This window comes from Odontomachus brunneus, unplaced genomic scaffold (genome assembly GCF_010583005.1).
Source record: "Odontomachus brunneus isolate Ranch 3 - 2012 unplaced genomic scaffold, Obru_v1 Obru_scaffold_026, whole genome shotgun sequence".
NCBI classification, from domain to species: domain Eukaryota; kingdom Metazoa; phylum Arthropoda; class Insecta; order Hymenoptera; family Formicidae; genus Odontomachus; species Odontomachus brunneus.
This window is the reverse complement of record NW_022639476.1, coordinates 2,014,198-2,033,810: the sequence shown is the minus strand read 5'-3', so window position 1 is coordinate 2,033,810 and position 19,613 is coordinate 2,014,198. Positions and strand designations below refer to the sequence as shown.

At 45.4% G+C, this 19,613-nt stretch overlaps 1 protein-coding gene across 3 annotated transcripts in view; it reads right to left on the bottom strand.

Moving 5' to 3' along the window:
• LOC116842626 (zinc finger protein 608) overlaps positions 1-19,613 on the bottom strand; it is a 296,735-nt gene that overhangs the window by 263,162 nt on the left and 13,960 nt on the right. Inside the window, exon 2 of one of the 3 annotated variants that reach the window (XM_032812075.1) lies at positions 16,529-16,548. The exons of 1 other annotated variant lie outside the window; for it this stretch is intronic. The gene's annotated coding sequence lies outside the window, so the exon portion shown is untranslated. One more of the 3 variants, XM_032812078.1, reaches the window with a different exon arrangement.

Below are 19,613 nucleotides of genomic sequence, written 5' to 3'. Positions count from 1 at the left end.
CGACTTTTTGCACGCGCGCGTTGAGATATTCTCCCTTATTAATCGGCTTAAAGAAACAGACAGAGAGAGAGAGAGAGAGAGAGAGGGGGGGGGGAGGGAGAGAGAGGGTAGAAAAACTGAAATCAAGAGACAAATTTGAACAGCGTGGCACACATTTTGAACAATTTAAATATCCTGCCGCCCGACAGAAAATTGTTAGCGTTTCCATCCTGCTCTCTTTTGAAGAGCACAGGAATGTCAGCCTCGATAAGCACGAAAAACGCTAAAAGCTTTCTGTTATGGTACACATTTTTTATTCCAAGAGTCTACATAGAGTTTCCTTCGCGTTTCGAACATAAAATATTCATTTTAAGGGGAAACTTTTTGAGAATGGCACTTGGCGCGTTTTATTCGGATTTATTTTAATAATAGTTTCCTGCATATACGCACTCCGTATATAGGCTGCCGTCTATGTAACTCTGTATTCTGAAAATCTCTCTCTCCCTGTTTCTCTCTACCCTCGGAATTGGGTTTGGTACCCCTTCGCCAACGAGACCTGCAACAGTCTCTTATACGCCGTAAACACGAAGCAATCCGAAGACGTCTCGCTCACGGATAGTCCTGTAACGTTCTCGGCCGATAGTCCCGGTGAGGATTCTGATTTCTCGTAAATCCCGCACCGGATTCGGCGTGCCCGACCGGTGAGCGAAAACCAACGCTGTCAACGAATCGATATCCGGATGGGCGTGGCCTTGTCGATCCTCGCGGATGGAATAGAGCGCGGAATCCCCCGACGTGCTCTCGCAGATGCTCGCGCCGGAAGATTTAGCGGCTCGATTTAGCGGTATCCGATATTACTCTCCCCTCTCGGTCGTATCAGCCACGTTGACGGCTATAATTAAAAGTCGTCCGGATTTCGTTACTGATTCCGCTTGATAAATCGCGTGTAACGAGGTGTCGACGAAGTATATAATTCCTCTCTATATATGGGGTGTCCCGTCCCTCCAGAGTCACCCCCGTTCTTGGACCGATTTAAAATCGGTCAGTTTTTGATACGAGTTCCACGGGACGAGACATACTTCGGTTTCCACCGAACAAATCGAAATTCTACCCGAGCGAGGCCCGTCCGAAATAAAGTCGGGAATAAGTCTTTGTAAAACCGGTCTATGTTTTCCAAGTTCCTCAGGGAGCTCGAAGAGTATCTGTTATCGATTTGCTCGCGGCAGCCTGATGACGTCTCCGTCGAGAAAAAATTCAATTCCGCCGAACATCTCGTCTCTCGTCTCTCCTCTCTCTCTTTCTCTCTCTCTCTCTCTCTCTCTCTCTCTCTCTCTCTCTTTCTCTCTCTCTCTCGACAAAAGGAAACAGATTAGATCCGGGACACACTGTATAATCGCTCTCGTGACACCAAAGTAAATTGTTATCTATGGCGGAATATATTTCATTACGTTTTAGTATACGAAAGTGTATTAACGACAGAGTTCAACTCTGCTCCTCCTCCTCCTCCTCCTGCTCCCTCATCCCGACCGAAACGTTGCATATAAAACGCCTTAATGGCAGTACGATAAGGGCATGATTTATAACCGCCGTAACTCCCGAGTGTCGCCGGGGTGTGTAGGGCATGTCAGCCGGTTACTTGCTCTCAACGAGCGCGATTAACGTATTTATTCGCCTTCCGCTTTCCGCGTCCGACGCGAGAGGCTACCACGTCGGTATCGATGATCAGCGTCGATCTCGGAGGGATCTTCGATGCTGGGGCGCAAAGAGTATCGTAAAACCGTAGAACATCGTTATTTGCCGCAAAATTTACGTCTGAAATTTACGGCAATATAAAATAGCTACCCAACACGCAACTCTATGCCAAATCTCATTAAAAAAGAGAACGTGAGCGCTTCGAGTCTTCCCTGAGGAACACGTCAATATCAAGATTACATAAATGACAAAAAACGCATAAAATGCCACTTGTAGGTTTTAAAGAGGACTCTTCCGGCAAATTTAATAGATTAAGAATCAAAAGAAGTTGATATAGACTTCAGAATATCAAAATAAATGGAATATTGGGGTCAAAAGTGGGAACAAAATTTTGAATTATAAACATACAATACGACGATATAATAGTCGCTCGTTGAATTTTTCTCAGAGGAAAACCGACTTCGAATGAAAAAACCGTCATTAAGGTCAATCGTTTAGTGTGAGTGAATCGCGGTGGTGCCTCAAAATACTATCTTTTTCATCAAAAGGTACTTAAGCGTCGCGGTCGGATACTCTCACAACGGGGGTTCCAACTTTTTTCAAGGAAAGACTCTTCAGGTAGTTGGGCACAGCCAAGGCATCAACGATATACCGACTATCCCGAGAATACCCGACACAGGTAAGTCGACTTTGCCGCAGTCGAAACAGTAGATGGATGACTAAATTATAAAATGTCTACGCGCAAAGGGGAAGATCGACGCGCAGCGTGACTACTCCGTTCTTCCGGCGCAATATCGACAATACTCGCTTCAACCTGGTCGCATTAATGAATGTAAATCAATTAATCCTCTGAACGGGGCCCCTAGCGATCGGTGGGCGAGCTAATCTGCTCCGAGAAGGGAAGTCGACTCCAACGAGAGGGAGAAAGCAAGGAGAGGAGGACAGAGGGACTTTCTAATAAGACAGGGCCGCTCTACATGAAAATATCTAAACGTCAACACAATAAATTTGCGGAAAAACTGTTAACTTGAATATTCACTTTCTTAGAGGAGTCGCTATGTATCGAGAGTATCGAAGCGTGTGGAGTAAACGTTTTTTCGCTGAAGTTGATTGTGTGTAATTTAATTATCCCACACTATATCCGCTGATAAGAGTTACGAGATTATGTTAACGCGCTCATTCCGCGTTTTTCGGGAAAGATTGAAAAAAAACAGTGCGTCTCTCAATTTCCCGTTTTAGTGTTGTATCGCTGCTGCGAAGCAGATATGCAATGCAGATGTGTGAGCTGTACAGACGAATGAATCGCAGGAAATATATGTTGCGTTATTCTAAAAAAGACCAGGAGGAAAAGGAAGTGAAAAGATAAAATGCAGTATCTTACAGTCATGAAATATCGATAACACGCTAGTTTTTACCTTTCCTGCACTTGTTCTCTGAAATCTCTGTCTAAAATAATGTTTGTAATGCAGTTTTTCTTTTTGCAGAAGTCCTTTTTGTTATTACAATGCCGGAACAATCAGCTCTACCGAAGCGCCGCATCAGAATCGGTTACCTCGTGACTCTTATTAAGGGATCTCTGAGAAAAGGAACTGAGCGGACAGGAGCCGAAGAGACAAAGACAGTGGCAGAGAGTAAACGTAAAGTACGTACAGTTCTCTCCTTGCGCGAGAGTAGCCGGTCGTATCAATAATAAAGGATTCCGGCAGAGACGAGGAGGAGGAGAGAGCAGGAAGGAGAGTCAGATAGAGAAGGGAAAGAGAGAAACAGAGAAGAGGGTAGGGGACTCATGTTTATATGCGGGTTTATTTCTTTCACGGTCTGGTCCTCATTCACCGGTCGCATTATCTCGCTCTCTCGCTCGCATATTCCGCCTCTTAGGCCGCCTGCACCCGCTCTTGCCTCTCCGCTTCTCGACAGGCCATTAAAATTCTGAGCGCCACACTGCTGAAAAATTACGGCTCCCTCTTTTGCTCTCCCTCGTCTCTTCCTTCTATCCTTGTCGGGTTTTCGTTGTAGACGCTCCATCTCACTCGCGCTGATCGACCACGAACGCGTTACCTCTCTTTTCCTCTGACGCACTATCACCTCTATATCTCTTCTGGTTCGTGTATTTCTCTCTCTCTCTCTCTCTCTCTCTCTCTCTTTACTCTGTCCTCGTCGCGCCGCTACATCCGCCACTCGACTCCTCTTCGGAGTCTACTCTTCGCCCGGTCTGTTCCCCCTTGTACCTTGTCGCTGTCCCGTTCTTTCGCCTTTCGTACGTCTCGTGCTAGCTCGTACTCTACTCTCTGGGAGTCTCTTCTACTCCTACTCCGATCGCATCCCCCTGTCTTCCTCGCTGTTTCTCCTTCTCTCGCCTGCATCACCTATCTCTTTCCTCGTTTCTCGTTTTTCGTCCGTCTCTTCCGAGCCCCTGTTGGTAGTCTCGTCTATCCTGCTTTTCTGCTCTTTCGCTCTCGCTCATCCATGCACCTTGTCCCTCGTGCTCTTCTCCGTCTCCTGCTGGCACGTATTGGTAGTCTACTCTATTTCCATTTCTTTCTCACTCGCTTTATATTTTCTCTCTCCTTGTCTTTAATGTTCAATCTGTCTCTTGCTGGTTCCTACCAGCAGTCTCATCTATTCCTGCTTCTTTCTTTCTCGCTCCCCCTTTCGCGCTCGCTGTCTCCCTCGCAACTTGTTTCTGTCTTCGTCTTCTGTCTTTCATCTGACTCTTGCTAACTACTGTCGTCCTCACTTCCTCCCACAACCCTCCTCCTCTTGTAACGTTTCCTTCTTTGTCTCTCAGATTCATTCTGTCTCTTGCTGGCTTCTGCTATTAGATGTGTCTTCTATCTCTGCTCCACCCTCTTTCTCTGTCTTTCTCACTCTCACTGTTATCTCCTTTTCTGGCCTGTTTCCCTGCGTATGTTTCCTCTTTCATTTATCCCTTCGTACCTTCCCAATTCCTTCGTTCCTTCTTTCTCACTTGTTCTCTTCTACTCTTTCTCTTGTAAATCGTTCTTCCCCTCGTCTTTCATCTTTAACCTCTCTCTTGCTAACTTTTACGAGAAGTTTCTGTCCTTGTTCTTCCTTCTGTCCTCTTTCGTTCTCACTTCACCTTATACCTTATTCCCTTCTCTGTCCTCCACATGCCATCTGTCTCTTGTTAGCTTCCACCTAGCTCTCTTCCCCTCTCTTTCTCCATCACCCTCGCTCTACTCCCCTGCCTCTCTCACTATCTATATTTTCCTCCATCTAATACCAGGACGGTCTTTGCGTTCCAGCTCGCTTCTTCCGGCCCTCCCTCCTGCTCTACTCTACCCATCGTGTCTCTTGATTCGCTGACTTTATCTACCTAAAGGACAGCTCTGTGAAATATCTATCTGAAGGAGCGTCGAGATTCGATGTTTAAAGAGGCAACCTTGTGTTCTGTATAAGTGTGTACGAACAGTTGAAAGAGGGAGAGGGAATGGCGAGCTACCTCGCCCCTCGCCACCGAAAGAAGCAATAAATTCCCCGGCCGCACCGCCGCGTACGTAATACGTTACGATGTACAAGATTTCAGCCGATGCGTCTATATATTCGCCAAACGCGGCAACGAAGATCGATGAGAAACCGATGCCGTTGCGCCGAAGGAGCGTGTCGTCGCGCAGTCAGACCGGCCGGAATGGTACTTTTAAAACATCGCTCCGTTATGAACTGACGCGAAATAAACACAAATCCTCGAAACCCTTTTGTGACGAGTCATTTCTCGCGGTTGAATCGAAACTTGTTCCTCACAAATCGTTCCTGCGACTCGCGCGTATATATCGTCAAAATTTATTTATTTTAGCCTCACGCTGTATATAACTGTTATATTAAATTAAGAGATTAATTAATTTCACAAAAATTAAAAAATTAAAAAAGTAAATTTTCTTTCTCTTTCTTCCTTGGAAAATCTTTGAAATGGAATTAAAGTCACGAAATTCTTAAAAATAGAACTGCTAGAAATATAAGCTAATTGAGTTCAATGGATGTTGACAGTACGCCGAGAGTTAATAACAAATTTCTACGCGTTTGTGCTGCATAGACATTATTGTTTGTAGATTTGTCTCGTTAAAGATAAAACCGACATAGCCAGATGTCAAACAGAATCATCCCTTACGTTTTTGTTATGAAACTCTCTCTCTCTCTCTCCCTCTCCTCTCCTCCTCTCTTTCTCTGTCCGTCTGTCTAGAATATCGAGTCGCGCTCACGTCGGAGCCCGCACTCCGAGACCCACGATCGTGTTTAACCCTTTGAGGGTGAAACAAAGTCGCGATATTGCCCATCGATACAGCGCGGCGGGGCCAAAGCGGACGATCAAAAGGCGCCAACCGAAAACCAGTTGTGACGAACGAATCGCATTACGCGGCTCGCATTGTGCATCGCGGGATAACGCATGCATCACGGCCCAGCCATGCATCGCTCGCATTCCCCTCTCGCTCCCACGGGAGGACGTCGTCCTTCCTCTCTCGCACGTGTCCTGCTCTTTTATCCTGGTCCAACCAGCCGATGATATCCCACTCCCGCTCATGGAGTCCTGGTCTCGCCGCTGGAAACCCCTCAGTCCCCTCTTCCCCTCGCCCGCAACCCTCCCCTTAACTCGACCGCGCTCGACGCAAGCTCCGCGGCTCGCAGCCAATCAATATTAATGACATATCAATTCATAGGAACAATGTAGCCAATTACGGGCGGCCATATTACCACGGCCGTCACTCGCTCCCTCGCTCTCTCGCTCTCACCTCTATCCTTCTTTGTTTCGTTAACTCACCTGGTCGAGACAGGTGAATGCGGTCTGTTATTTGACGATAATAATTATTGTCAGGATCTTCCACGAGCGTTGGCAAGCCGACACCGAGATGACTATGAGAGAGAGAGAGGAATTCATGGGACAGAATAGTCGAGGCGAGAGTAGCCAGCGATATCTACACGGCTGCATACGATATCGAGGATTAATTAGGTGTAACTACTTCGCGAATTACTTCGTTCTGTTTCCCACTATCTTATTTCGCGCTTGTGTCTACGCAAAAATGTGACTGCAGGGGACGATAAAGCGGACGGGAGGGTCGGCGAGAGTAATCGATACGTCGCGCAATAGCTGTGATAATGTAGTCAACGTGAGATACTTCAATTAAGTCCCCGTAACGGAAACTTTTCTAAATTACAATGATACGATAAGTTATCGCGGAGAACCGGGGTAAAAATATTATTCTAAAATTTCACACGACAATCTCCACGAGAAGCTCTACGCCGCCGGGAACATCGAGCGCGTACGGTGATGCGTCACGTTTCGAGGTACAATCACTCAAAGAGGTCGAAGAATGCCGAGGAGCATTGTTGGGGAAGTTCTGCTAACAGGGGGCGCACAAATTATCTGACCGAAGAGTCGTCGCGTCGTCCTCCGTCTCAGGAGCAATTAAGTAAGCTGCAGTTAAGTCGCTTGCGGTTGCAATTGCGAGGAAGGAGCGATTTGGACCGGTTGCGAACTCACTGCCGTGAGAAAAGTCCGGCGACAGTTTCCAACTTGGAAGTGGCCGCGGGTCAGGACACGTGCCGCCATAAACGAGAGCGGGGAAAGAGTATGTGCGGTCGATAACGAAAAAGGTTAACATTTAGCAACGCAACGATCGCACGCTTACGTAGCTGGCTGGCTGAGTATAGTTCGGTATGGCTCGCAACGTAATTCTGTATACCGTGATGTATTCGAACGCAGAATAGCGCGTCGGAGTTTCTAATTAACGCCCGTCGCAATTAACAGCGCTTCGGCTAATGACCGAATTGCTGTTTGCGTCCAATCGCTGACAGAGTAATTTTGATTAATTATAGGCGCGGTAATGCCGACCGTGACCGTAACGGAACATCGGCTTTGCGTTACAACAATAAACGCGCTTACACGCGCGATACGTGCTACATGATGCGACGACGATGACGATGACGACGTACCTGCTCGACTTTGCGACACGCGTGCGAGAGAGAGAGAGAGAGAGAGTTGCGCGAGTCACGAGCTTGTTTGTGAATATCTTTCGATTAAAATTTTTAATTGATATAATTTTTAGGGGAAGACGATCTCGCGTAAAGATGAAGATTTCTCGTATCAAGAAACACGCAGATGTCGGATATTATAAACTGGAGACAATAAAGGAGACAATGTTAAAATATAAAACCGTAAATTTCGAGAGGAAGAGGGACAGAGTGAAAGGGAAATTTGGGGGACTCCATAGCTGCTAGTAATTTGCGCTCATTACAACGCCATATGTCACGGCGACAGGTGGGCGACGTCGTGTACCTGAGATTGAGGGATCGTTGAGATCTACATACGGAAACGCATTTCCGGGAACATACGGCATCTAGAAATGATTTCGCGTATATTTTCATAACGTACAACAGTCTTCGTGACTTCTTGGAATACAGGAGAAAACTTTTCTCCGTGATGCCTCGGTAATTCCCTTCATGTTTGGCCACGTGTTAGCGGCGGGTTCTTTCTATCCCTATCTGTCTCTCTCTCTCTCTCTCTCTCTCTCTCTCTCTTTCTCTCCTCCTCTCTCCCTCTCTGCAACCAGACGGGTATTTGCAAGGGAAACAATACACGTTGTGTATTTACACGCGATATCTGACCGAGGTGAGAAATTCCGCGACTTTTTCGCGCGAGAATTCAGGAAGTACGCTCGGCGGGGATGTCGAAAAAGGGCGAGAAGAAGGCGAGGAGGGATACCCGGGCGCGGCGCAAAGGTCTCACTTGAAAATCCTGTCACGTTTCGACGCCACTGGGGAGTGTTCACGGCATGTGGTCTCGCCAACCCTCTGCCCTTTCTCCACTTTCCGCGCCGCTCTCACCGCGACTCGCCCTTCCTCGCAAACAGCCGAGGTAGTCCCTTTATCCTCGTCGTTTCTGTTTCCTCCTCGGAGTACCTCTCCGTTCATCCTTACACCCCGCCGCCGGCCGGGGAGCACGTTTCATTCTACAGGGTGAGTACTCCCCCCGGACCGACCGACCGACCGACCGAAGCCGGTCTCTACCCTTGTTATAAATACTAATTGCTCTATACAAACGTTCGAAATGTGTTTAACGTTTCTTTGGCACGTGATACCTTAGTCACTCCTTCCACCTTCCTGCCTCTGCACTTCTCTCATTTTCTCTCTTCCTTCATTTCTCTGTCAATTTCAACGCGACGTAAAGACGGTTTGTTCTTTCTTTCAATTCTACGCGATTTAGTAGTCGCAGGTGCAATTAGAATAATAAAAAATATGGACAGCTCCGAAAATTATGATAATTTTAGCGGAATTAACCGTATTTTTCTCTCAGCGCAGAATAAATATAATGTACATATACGGAGAGAAGAAAATATACTTTTGCAACTTTAAATCAATCCGGAGATTTCTCTTTCTCGTAAAATAAAATATTCTCTAAAAGAAAAAAGAAATTTGATAAGCTGTTTTCAAACGAAATTTCCTTGATATCATATTTTCGAGTCGGGATCATTCCTCCTTTCAGTGCTACGAGATTTAGCAGTCGCAAGTGCAATTAAAGTCATAAAAAATATAGTAAGCACCAAGAATGATTATAACTTTAACGAGATTAACCATATCTTTCTCTCGCAGTGCGAAGTAAATACAATATATATTTTTATATAGGAAAGAGTATCCTTTCACAATTTGAAACCGATTCGCGAAAATGATTTCATAAAAAATAAGATATTTTCTAAAAGAGAAAAGAGATATCTGATAGGCTATTCAAGCGAAATTTTCGCGATACCGTATTTTCGAGCCGGAATCGTTCCTCCGAAACGAATTACTGACAAATAAACCTACCTAAAAGGTATACTCCGATTTCTTTCTAATTTGGCACAAATGTAGAAGTACACAAAATATTTAGGTCATATTTTTTCATTTTGGCTCACTTTGAGTTTCACGAGCACTTTATAGTTTTTTAATGTTCTCACTTCTATCATTAACAAGTACAATAAAAATGCATAAGAAATAAAATTGAATACAAGATATAGTTAAATAATTTTAACAAAATCGGCATAGCTAAGTTAGTTTAGCTAAGACACAAACCATTCTAAATTTCTTTAGCCGAGATTCCAACCGAAATATTTTAAATTTCTGCTAAATTAGTTAAAAATGATTTCGGCCAAACTGAAAAATTATTTATATAAATAATTTCTTTCCAATTTTTTCAAAGTGGGCCAAAATATAGAAGTATAAAAAATATTTAGGACATATTTTTTCATTTTGATTACTTTGAGTTTCACGGACAGTTATAGCTTTTCAATGTTACAAACAGATTAGTAATTATTTATACAAATAACTTCTCGGTTTGGCCGAGATTCGAACCGTTTTTGACTAATTTAGCAGAGATTTTAAATATTTCGGTTGGGGAATCTCGGCTAAAGAAATTTAAAATGGTTCCTGTCTCAGCTATGCCGATTTTGTTAAAATTATTGAACTATATCTTGTGTTCAATTTTATTTCTTATGCATTTTTGTTGCACCTGTTGATGATAGGAGTGAGAACATTAAAAAGTTATAAACTTGAAAAACTCAAAGTGGGCTAAAATGAAAAAATATAACCTAAATATTTATTGTACTTCTGCATTTGTGCCAAATTATAAAGAAATTGGAGCGTAAATTTTGGGTAGGTTTACTTGTGAGTTATCCCGTTGCGTCACGAGTGTGTGTTGCGTGCGCGAATGGCCTCGACGTCATCGGAAGTTCGTGTTTGCGGCGATTGCCTGAAATATCGGTGCCGACCCAAAGAAAGAAAGCCGGCGCGTGCGCTAGACAGAACGCACCCGTTTACCCGCTATTTTGTCGCGTCTGGATTTAATCGAGTATCTGCGGGGTATTACCGAGCGTATATCTCGCACCACACGAGCCGTGCGGCTGGTTGGCCGGCTGGCTGGTTGGTCGGTTGGTTGGCTGGCTGGTAGTCGTTACCTGAGATCATCCGTCTATCCCGGGATCCGGTAGATAGCGGAGAGATTGCTTTCGCTTTAACCGGATACAGGCAAACGTATATACGTACTGGTTCGGGGTGCGTGCTTGCATGCGTGCGTGCGTGCGCGCGCGCGTTCGATGCGTGCGAATGCGGATGAACAAGGCTGTCCTTGTCGCGTTGCTCGTGGGATACGTGCAGTGATTGATACCGGCTCGTTCGTATGGACACACCTAATGAAATAGATAACGGATATCTTGCGCGGATACATCTGCGTCTGAGCGCTAGTTTCGGCACGCAAATAAGATCGCGTGCACTGACGGATCAGCGTTCGCACGAATGCACACGAACGTCAAGGGTAATCGGATACGGAGGGAAGGAAGGGACGACTCTCCACGTCGCATTTACCTCGGGCTGAGAAACTTTGCCTTTGAATATGTTTCAGATCAATTTTACAGACTAAGCTCTTTCAAAACAGCGCCTGAAGACACCTAATTATAGTCGTTCTTGTTGTTTTGATCTTTAGGTGTGAACATATTTAATCCTGAAATTTGGGAAGTAGGATAACGTGCCGAAAAGTCCCAAATATCTCATAAACTGAATACTGAGGTAAAAATGTAACGAAAAACGATTTTCCTGAAATATCGAAGGCGTACTATTGTCTCGAAAAGTCACAATCCCAAAAACCGAGTACAATCCCCCGAAATATATTGAAAGCATAGAGTTGTTCCACAAAGTTCCATGACAAGTTACTGACAACTTCACGCTTTCAATATTTCGATGCATTGTCCCGGGGTATTCAGTTTTTGGGATTGTGACGTTATTCCTTTAGAATTTTTCGATACTTTTTTTCGGAATTATGCATGCCCGCCGGTTTTTAAAAATGAATTTTCGAAAAATGAATATTCAAATTTTCAATATAAAATATGTATAGGGTGAATCAGCAATTATTGATACCTGGGATATTCTGGGAGCAAGAAACAAAAAGTTGATCTTCAAATTAATTGTGTCTACTTAAATATTCTACTTAGAAAAAAAAGCGTCGTGGCTTTCTCAAAACTAACTTCGAAGATCTGAAGATTACCTTTGTTTCTTGCTTCGAAGACATTCTAGCTGGCAATAGTACTGACTCATTCCGTATATACACATTCTATGTTGAGAATTTAAGTATTCGCATTTAAACAAGCAGCGAAACAATATGAATTAGATACGTGTCCGGGAATTGATACTTTCACAATGTTTTATAATAGAAAAAAGCAGCACGCGTATTGGATAATATTTAAATAAAGATTAACAAATGTGTTAATCACGATGCTTCACGTTCCCTATGATCCCAGACGATGCGCAAGTGTTTGCGCAAATTTATTATTTGGGATTACTGTCGTTGACAATCTAATATTTGGCGACGTTTGGTGCAAATATAACGGAATACGCTCGTTGGTCATGATCCTTCTCGTTCGAATATCTTCCTTTTAGCCAATTTTTCGGGTTTTACTCGACTAAATGGGGGCGGAAAAAGAGGCGTTGAAAAATCGCCAGATAATAGATTAGTCGACTGACAGATGGCAAGCTACAGCATTGAAAGGGAGATACCGCAGTGTCGGATTTAACGGAGGCCGAAGGAGCAGCCGTGTTAGTCGGGCGTGACAGTATCCCTGGTTTCTCTCTCTTTCTATTTTTTTTCTCTCTTTCTCGCTCATTCCTGCTATATCTCGAGACCTCTCTCGTCTAACCCGAGTTTCTAGTTTGTATCTCTCACGGCCTTACGTAACGAGAAAAACGGGCAATTACGCGCGGTAACGCGATGCTATTTACGCACAGCTTTTATTGCACAATTCTTGCACGCCATTGGATCTCGGACTGTATGGAATATTGGTTTTTCCGACGGTAAAGTGTCGCCTCGATGAATATTGCGCAAGGAAAGGCAAAAAGAAGAAAAAATTGTGCAACGACAGATTGCCACATTGTGCACCGTGCATCGTTATTCGTCGTAACGATAATTACGACAGCGAGTAGTTTCAGCGCGGAAGGCACGGAAGGTGCGGTTGACAATTCTCTCCGGCTCCTTCTGGGTCCTGCCGAAGTTAAGCGGATTTCCACGAGAGCGGGGTTACTAATGCGTCGAGTGCCGCCGCTACCGTAGTCTAACAGCAGTCTTCTGTTCTGCGGCTCGCCGTAGCGAACGAGAATGAGAAGGAATGATAGAGACAGACAGAGAGAGAGGGAGAAAGAGAGTGAGGCAAAGGGAGGAAGGGGGAGATAGACAGAGAGCGAGCGGTGCGAAGCGGTCGGAAACAAAAAGAAAGGCCGAGGGAAAATCTGTTGTGCCGCAACAAAGTGCTACCACCGTGACGCCTTTCATTCTGTTTACGTCGCCATCGATACGTTTATTTGTGTGGCCGTCTACCGGCGCAGCGGTAGTAGCACAAACGGAAACGACTTGATTAACGGCGAGATTATGTTCGTTACGGAGCCGAGAAGTGGCGTTTCGCAAACAGAGGGAACGCCGCGGGGAGAGCGCCGCGTGCCCGCGCGGAGTCATTGAAACCTACGCCACCGTGAAACTGTGAAATTTATTTATGAAAACAGACGCGCGCGTCCTCGGCCACGATTTTTTCCCGCTGGTTATTAGCGGTAGGACGCGCCGGTGTCTTGCAAATCGGCGTGTCGCGAGTGCGACGAGTGTGACGAGCGTGACGCGAAAGAGACGTCGTCCTCTCAGGATGCACGGCCATTTTCCCCGGCGAACTCGCAAAATTGTCTTTGATGATACGTCTCTTACGGTCTTAAAAGGAATTGACGTGGGTTTCCATTCGCGCGTCGTCTCTCTCACTACGCCAACCGCTGCCAATGGCGCGTCGCGAAGGCCATCAACGGCGTGTATGGTCGAGGGCCAACGAGGACCGCAATATCTCGCGATAATCAATTCCAGTTCTTTAAATCACGACCGAAAAACTCGATTATCCTGTTTACCTTGGAGCGAGCTGTTCTCTCTGCGGCCTGTAGCGTAACGAATCGTGCGAAATTGCCGCTCAGGTAGCTTCGAATATACAGGGTGGTCCGTTTTAATCTGCCCACGTGACTTTTTCCAAAAATTGTCGATGATCCGACAAGATTCTCCGTGTAAGAGTCAACGAACCGAGAGAATAGTTTGTAAATTCACGTTGAATTTTTGCACGCTTTCTGTCCTCTTTCTCGGTGATTTTTTACGCACATTGACGTGAGCAATGATTATATTGATAATAAAATTATTGCTACCCGTATTATTTTTGTTAAACTGTTATTAAAATTGAGTAACAAGATGATAACGATTTAATTTAGAAAAATGGACTCAAGCTTGAAAACTCTGTCTTGGAAAATCATTCTTTATAATATTGTTTGCTCTCAACGTTACGAACGTAACTTTTGTTCTTCAGAAATTTTTTTCAAATTTTTTTCCATCCCGAGGAAAATATCAGATGGAAAAGTGAAAAAGTGAGAGCACCCTTTGAGCGGTGTTTCGTAATGAATAAATTCCGTGTCTTGTGTTACGACGTCGCGTGAGGCCGCCGGCATTTTCACAAAAGTCCCTAGGGCGACCGACGATGTGAATTTTCGCAATAAAGAGTCGCCTTTATCGCCGAGGAAAAACGCGCACGTTGTTCTTTACGATCGTGTCCCGAACGGATTACGAAGTTCTTTTTTATTCCTCTCTCCGTCTCCTTCTCTCTTTCTCCTTCTCTCTCTCTCTCTTTACGACACAGTCCGAAGACGTCGTCGTTTGGGATTTTAGGCGAAACTATGGCACGACTTATATCGCATCGTGTTAAGCACACCTGTTACACTCTCAAAGCGGCCGAAATCGCACTAATTCAATTAGCACGTAACACGATTTCGCCTGCCAATCACCCGGCGCATCGTAAGTAGACTAATTACCCTTTCTTCTCGGCTCGGCCGCCGGCAACGCCGTTTGCGCGCTAATTGAATTTCACGTCTCGCCACTTTGCGAAGTTACTTGAGCAAAAGGATGCCGATTTTCCCGCAACGCGCCAGCAATGACCGAATCGTCGATCCACCGGAATCGATCCGGCGCTTTCAATCTCGACGCTTGACCGCGATTAACTCCGCGTGATTAACGGCCGTATGTACAATGTAGAATACACGCAGGTATCTCTTGCGCGTAGGATGGAATATAAATTTATCGATAATCGGGATTATGTAATCGTTACCTTTCTCGCGGTCGATGCACGTAATCCAAGACAGCTGACGTGAATTTCGAGAAGCTCGAGGTAGGATCTTTGAAAAAAAGAACAGTTTCTACTAAATTATTACCGATCTACATCCCGTGTTTCTCGATTAGCCTTACGGCCTCAATTCAGCGCCTATGCAAATACGTTACGCGTAGCTGCAACGCATTAACTTACGCGGGCCTGCCGGCCGGTGCCCGCGTGTAAAATAATTTACGACGTTTCTGAGTCAACGAACAAGCCGGGCGTGCGCGCGTGTAGAAAGAAAAGGTAGAGCAAATAGGATGAAGCGGCCGAGGGGAGAAGGAAGCGTGCGGGTGCAAACGGATGGGGTGGAGAGGCAGGGAGTAAATGAAAGAGAAAGACAGAGAGAACGAGAGTGAGAATGAGAGAAAGAGAGGATAGGAATCGCGCCGGATAAAGAGAGGGCGGGATAAAGGACGACCGCACACTTGTTCTTGTGGAGCACTGGAGGCAACGAAAAAATGAGAGAGGAGGAAGAGAGAGAGAGAGAGGGGGGAGAGGGAGAGGGGGAGAGAGAGGGAGGGAGAGGGAGAGAGAGAGAGAGAGAGAGGAGCCGGCGCGTAGCACACGAGCAAAACACGGGAGTGTTCTCTCGACTCTTCGCTCCCCATTGTGTTCTCCGGACCTTCCGTCGCTCTCTGCCCTGCCCCGGTCGCTTTAAATAACTCGGTTGTGCTCGTCATTTTACCTGTCTCTAACTACCTATTGAAATCTCGATGATAAAACGCACGCGACGGTGCGCGGCGGCTGCTACTCCGTTCGCGGTTCGGCAATTGCTCGGCGAGCGGGCCCAAACCTGCGGAGGACTTCTCTGAGGATGATAAAATAATGAGATGGGACGGTAGATCGAATCACGGAGAGATAATAAAGATGCAAGCGATAGTGATAGAAAGAGAAAGAGAGAGAGAGAGAGAGAGACAGAAGGGGAAGAGGTCGCATTAATACGATTCACGATAGAACGAGTATAATATGATTTCACAGCGATATATCGGATCGAACATAATTCGCATGAAAGTCTCTCTATCCGATCAATTAAGCATTAATGAGACGTGAGAATCGAGCAACGCGCAAGTCGCATATCTATATATACCTCTCGCACTCGCATTAATTTAAAATATCATATCGCGTCCCCGGGATATAACACCTTCGCGCTAATTATCCTTTAAACGATATCTCCCGCTTTGACGGAATATCACTATCAGGCCCGACGTCCATGAAGGTGCGCGCGCATGATAGGTGTGTGTGTATCGTGTGTGTACGTGTGTTGGTGCGAGCGCGCAGCAAGGTAGCCGCGCGTTCACGTGAAAAGTGAAACGTACGATGGTCGTCGGACGGTAGAGAGTCTAGCTCTCGCTATAATTCAGAGTATCGTATCGCATCCTTAGGATGTGCGCGGCTCGTTTACGTTAATTACTCCGGGCGATATCTCCGCTTTGATAGAATATCATTAACGTTCCGGTACGGGAATTAACGCCTCGCGATAACCGACGGGTTCGGGTTTACGTGATTATACGTGATTACAGACTCACCGCGCGGCGTTTAAGCGTTGGCGGTGGAGGCGAGGCCATCGATATTCACTTAGAAATCCGTGTCATTCCGTGTGCGCGTAGGTGTTCACAAATAATTGCGTCGTGCGGCTCGAACCGTGAATTATCGAATTCCTTACTCACGATCAGCGTGTCATCGTGCGCTACGAAACACATATAGGAATATTATTTTAAATTCAGTAAAATGAGAGAATGAGAAGGAAGAAAAAGGTGAAGAAGAGAGAAGGGAAAAAAGAGAGGAAAACAGATATATATATATATATATATGTATGTATGTATGTGTATGTGTATGTGTATGATAGTAATAATTGCGAAAAAGAGATTTCCAATTACCGACGATAATACTCGGCGCGTCCTCGTATGAACGCACTCAAAATTATTTTCGAACGTTGAAAAAACAGTTGAATATTTTTTCAGGGAATATTGCTAAGTAATTAGATGTCGGTATTTTCCAAAAGTATCGTTTAAACTAGTAATGAAAGAGTGAAATTAAAAAATGGCGAAATGTCGGCTATAAATGTCCGCTGACCGCAATATATAACGGTCATTTCTATGTATAATATATTATTATATGATCATATTAGCTAAAAAAATAGAAAAAAATCAGAAAAATGACAAAACATCAGGGGAATCGAGATCCGACACAATATAGTCAAGTTTAAAGCTACCATCGGTCTCTCATTCAACAACCTTCGGCATCGAGCGTCATTCCGACGAAAGAAAAGAACAAGAAAAAGAGAACTAATCACCTGTTTCAGGAAAGCTGGCCCGGGAAGGGATTAAAGCCGGTCTTCGTGGAAACACGCAGACTAACTGGCGCAGAGAGGAATCGCGTAACATCGGTGAACGACCACCGGAGAGACGAAAAATAAGAAGGGCCGTTCCTGTTTATTATCCGGCCCCGAAAGCCGTGTAATGAGAAAGAAAAAGAGCGGCTGAAGGACTAAAAGAGCGGGGAACACGAGGAGTGAAAAGCTCGACGGGAGGCAAAGGGCTCTCCTTTATTTTCACGGCTGACTTCACGGCCGGTGACAAATTTTCCGGCGGCGCTCCGCACGAGCTCTCTTGTCCGTCGTCGATCGAACGATTCCGATGTAAATCACTTCATCGTCGGCGCTTACATACAGTCGATCGTGGCTATATCCGACAGATCGGCGTCGTCCATAGTCCCGTAGCTTAGACTTAATTACTGCGATTAGCGTGAGAGGCGGCCCACTATATCTGCGCGTATTACATGGCCAGGGGCAGCTGGCCTCATCTCTCTCACTCTCTCTCTCTCTCTCTCTCGCTTACTATCCTTTCCCTCCCGTCAACTACCCCTGCGAGTTCTCTGGGGGCTCAGGGGACGGAGGAGTGGCGTGGGTGAGGTGAACCGGTAGCCAGTAACCCCCCCAGTATGTACTCGCCACTCTATGTGTACGCCATCGACCCCCACCGAGCCAGTAACGGAATTACCGAACGCTCGCCCTGTACTGCGAACCCTGCATTATTAACTCTGCGATCAGATTTTTTTTTCCATTGACTCATATTCGAGCTAATGGCCTGTGGGTTAGTCGGCGCTAAATGAGTCGTTGAACGGAATAGCGGTGTAAGGTCGGTAACGGTGAGTTACGTATATCCTAAACGCGGCTAATTGACGACCGCAACACTTTTTATTATCATCGTCTTTACAACTGATATCGGATAAACGAAGTAGTCGTCTTGGAAGTACTCTTACCGAGCGGCGAATATAAACCAATTACGAGGATACGTTTCTCATTTTATCGACCATAAAATTACAGAGTTGGCATGATTAACGTTACGAAAAAAAGAGGAAAACAAAGAGAGAGGGAAGAAAAAAGAAACGTTGAATCACTGTTTCTCGTTCATGAGCTCGTAGTTGCGCCAGAAAACACGTAATTTGTATACTTCGTTTCGCGTCGAGGAAACGCGCTTTCAGCGAAAACGTAGGAACCGGTTTTAGCGGCAAATCCTTCAATTGGAATCGCACAAATAACAGCTTACGATCCATTAGCGACGGCGTTGCGTTTCAGCATAATTATTTAAAGCGATTACATTTTACTGTAATATGTAGTATTCAGTAACCGCAAATGCATCGTCGACCACAAAGTTGATCCGCTCGCTCTCTGTTCCATGTACCCGGGCAAAGGCGTAGCCTACGCGTGATTCCAGCCCGACTTCTGCCGGTGACGTTGTAGAACGTACATCTACCGCGCTCCCTCTACTCGCCGTGTAGATTCCCGTTTCCGTTTCCCTCGGCTTCCGTATGCGTCGCGCCCGCTCTGCAGCATTCTGCACGTCTCTCCATCTGCATCTCTAGCCCTTTCCTCCTTCCACACTCGAGCCTCCGTCCCTTTCTCCTCTACTCCCTTCCTTCCTCTCCTTGCTCCGCCTTCCTGTCTTTATTTATCTATCTGTCCATGCAGTGGCGTAGGCGTAACGTTCGCGCAGCTCTCGCGTAAAAAAAAGAGAGAGTTACGTCGCTCTCTTCATTGGGAGAAAGACACGTCGTCATCTTTCAATTGTGTTTCTTATAACAAAGCACGCGTTGGAGTCGATGCACACATACCACAGTAAATGAAGCGCGACTTAAAACGTAATCTGCACGATTCGGTGCGGTTTACACGCGCAGATGACGAATCCGATACGCTTTTGCCTTTCTTTCCTTTTTCTTACGCCACTACCTTTTTTCGCTTTCCTTCTCTCTTTTTCTCTCTCTCTTTCCCTCTTTTCTTCCCTCCTAATTTCCATCATTTTTCTCTCTTTATCTTATTTCCTATTGCTTCTGTTTTTTCTCTTCCGCTCTTTATTCCTTTCTTTCTTCTCACTCGCCCCCTCTTTATTTCTTTCCTTTCTTGCCCTCCATTTTTTGATTTCAAGTCTTGAGAATTACGACGCGAGATTTGCGGGCCCTTTAGTTACGCCACTGCGTCCGTCCCTTTTCCTCTCTCGTACGTCTGGTATCTCTGTCGCTCCTCGTTCGTGTCTCTACTGGTTCCTCTCTTCCACCTTTTCCATCCCTCTCCCCCTAGCCATCTCTCTCTGTTTCTCTCTCACCATATATATATATATATGGTGATATATATATATATATATATATATATATATATATATATATATATATATCTTTCTCTCTTCCCATCTCCTTTCCTCACTCTACATCTCTCTCTCTCTCTCTCTCTCTCTCTCTCTCTCTCTCTCTCTCTCC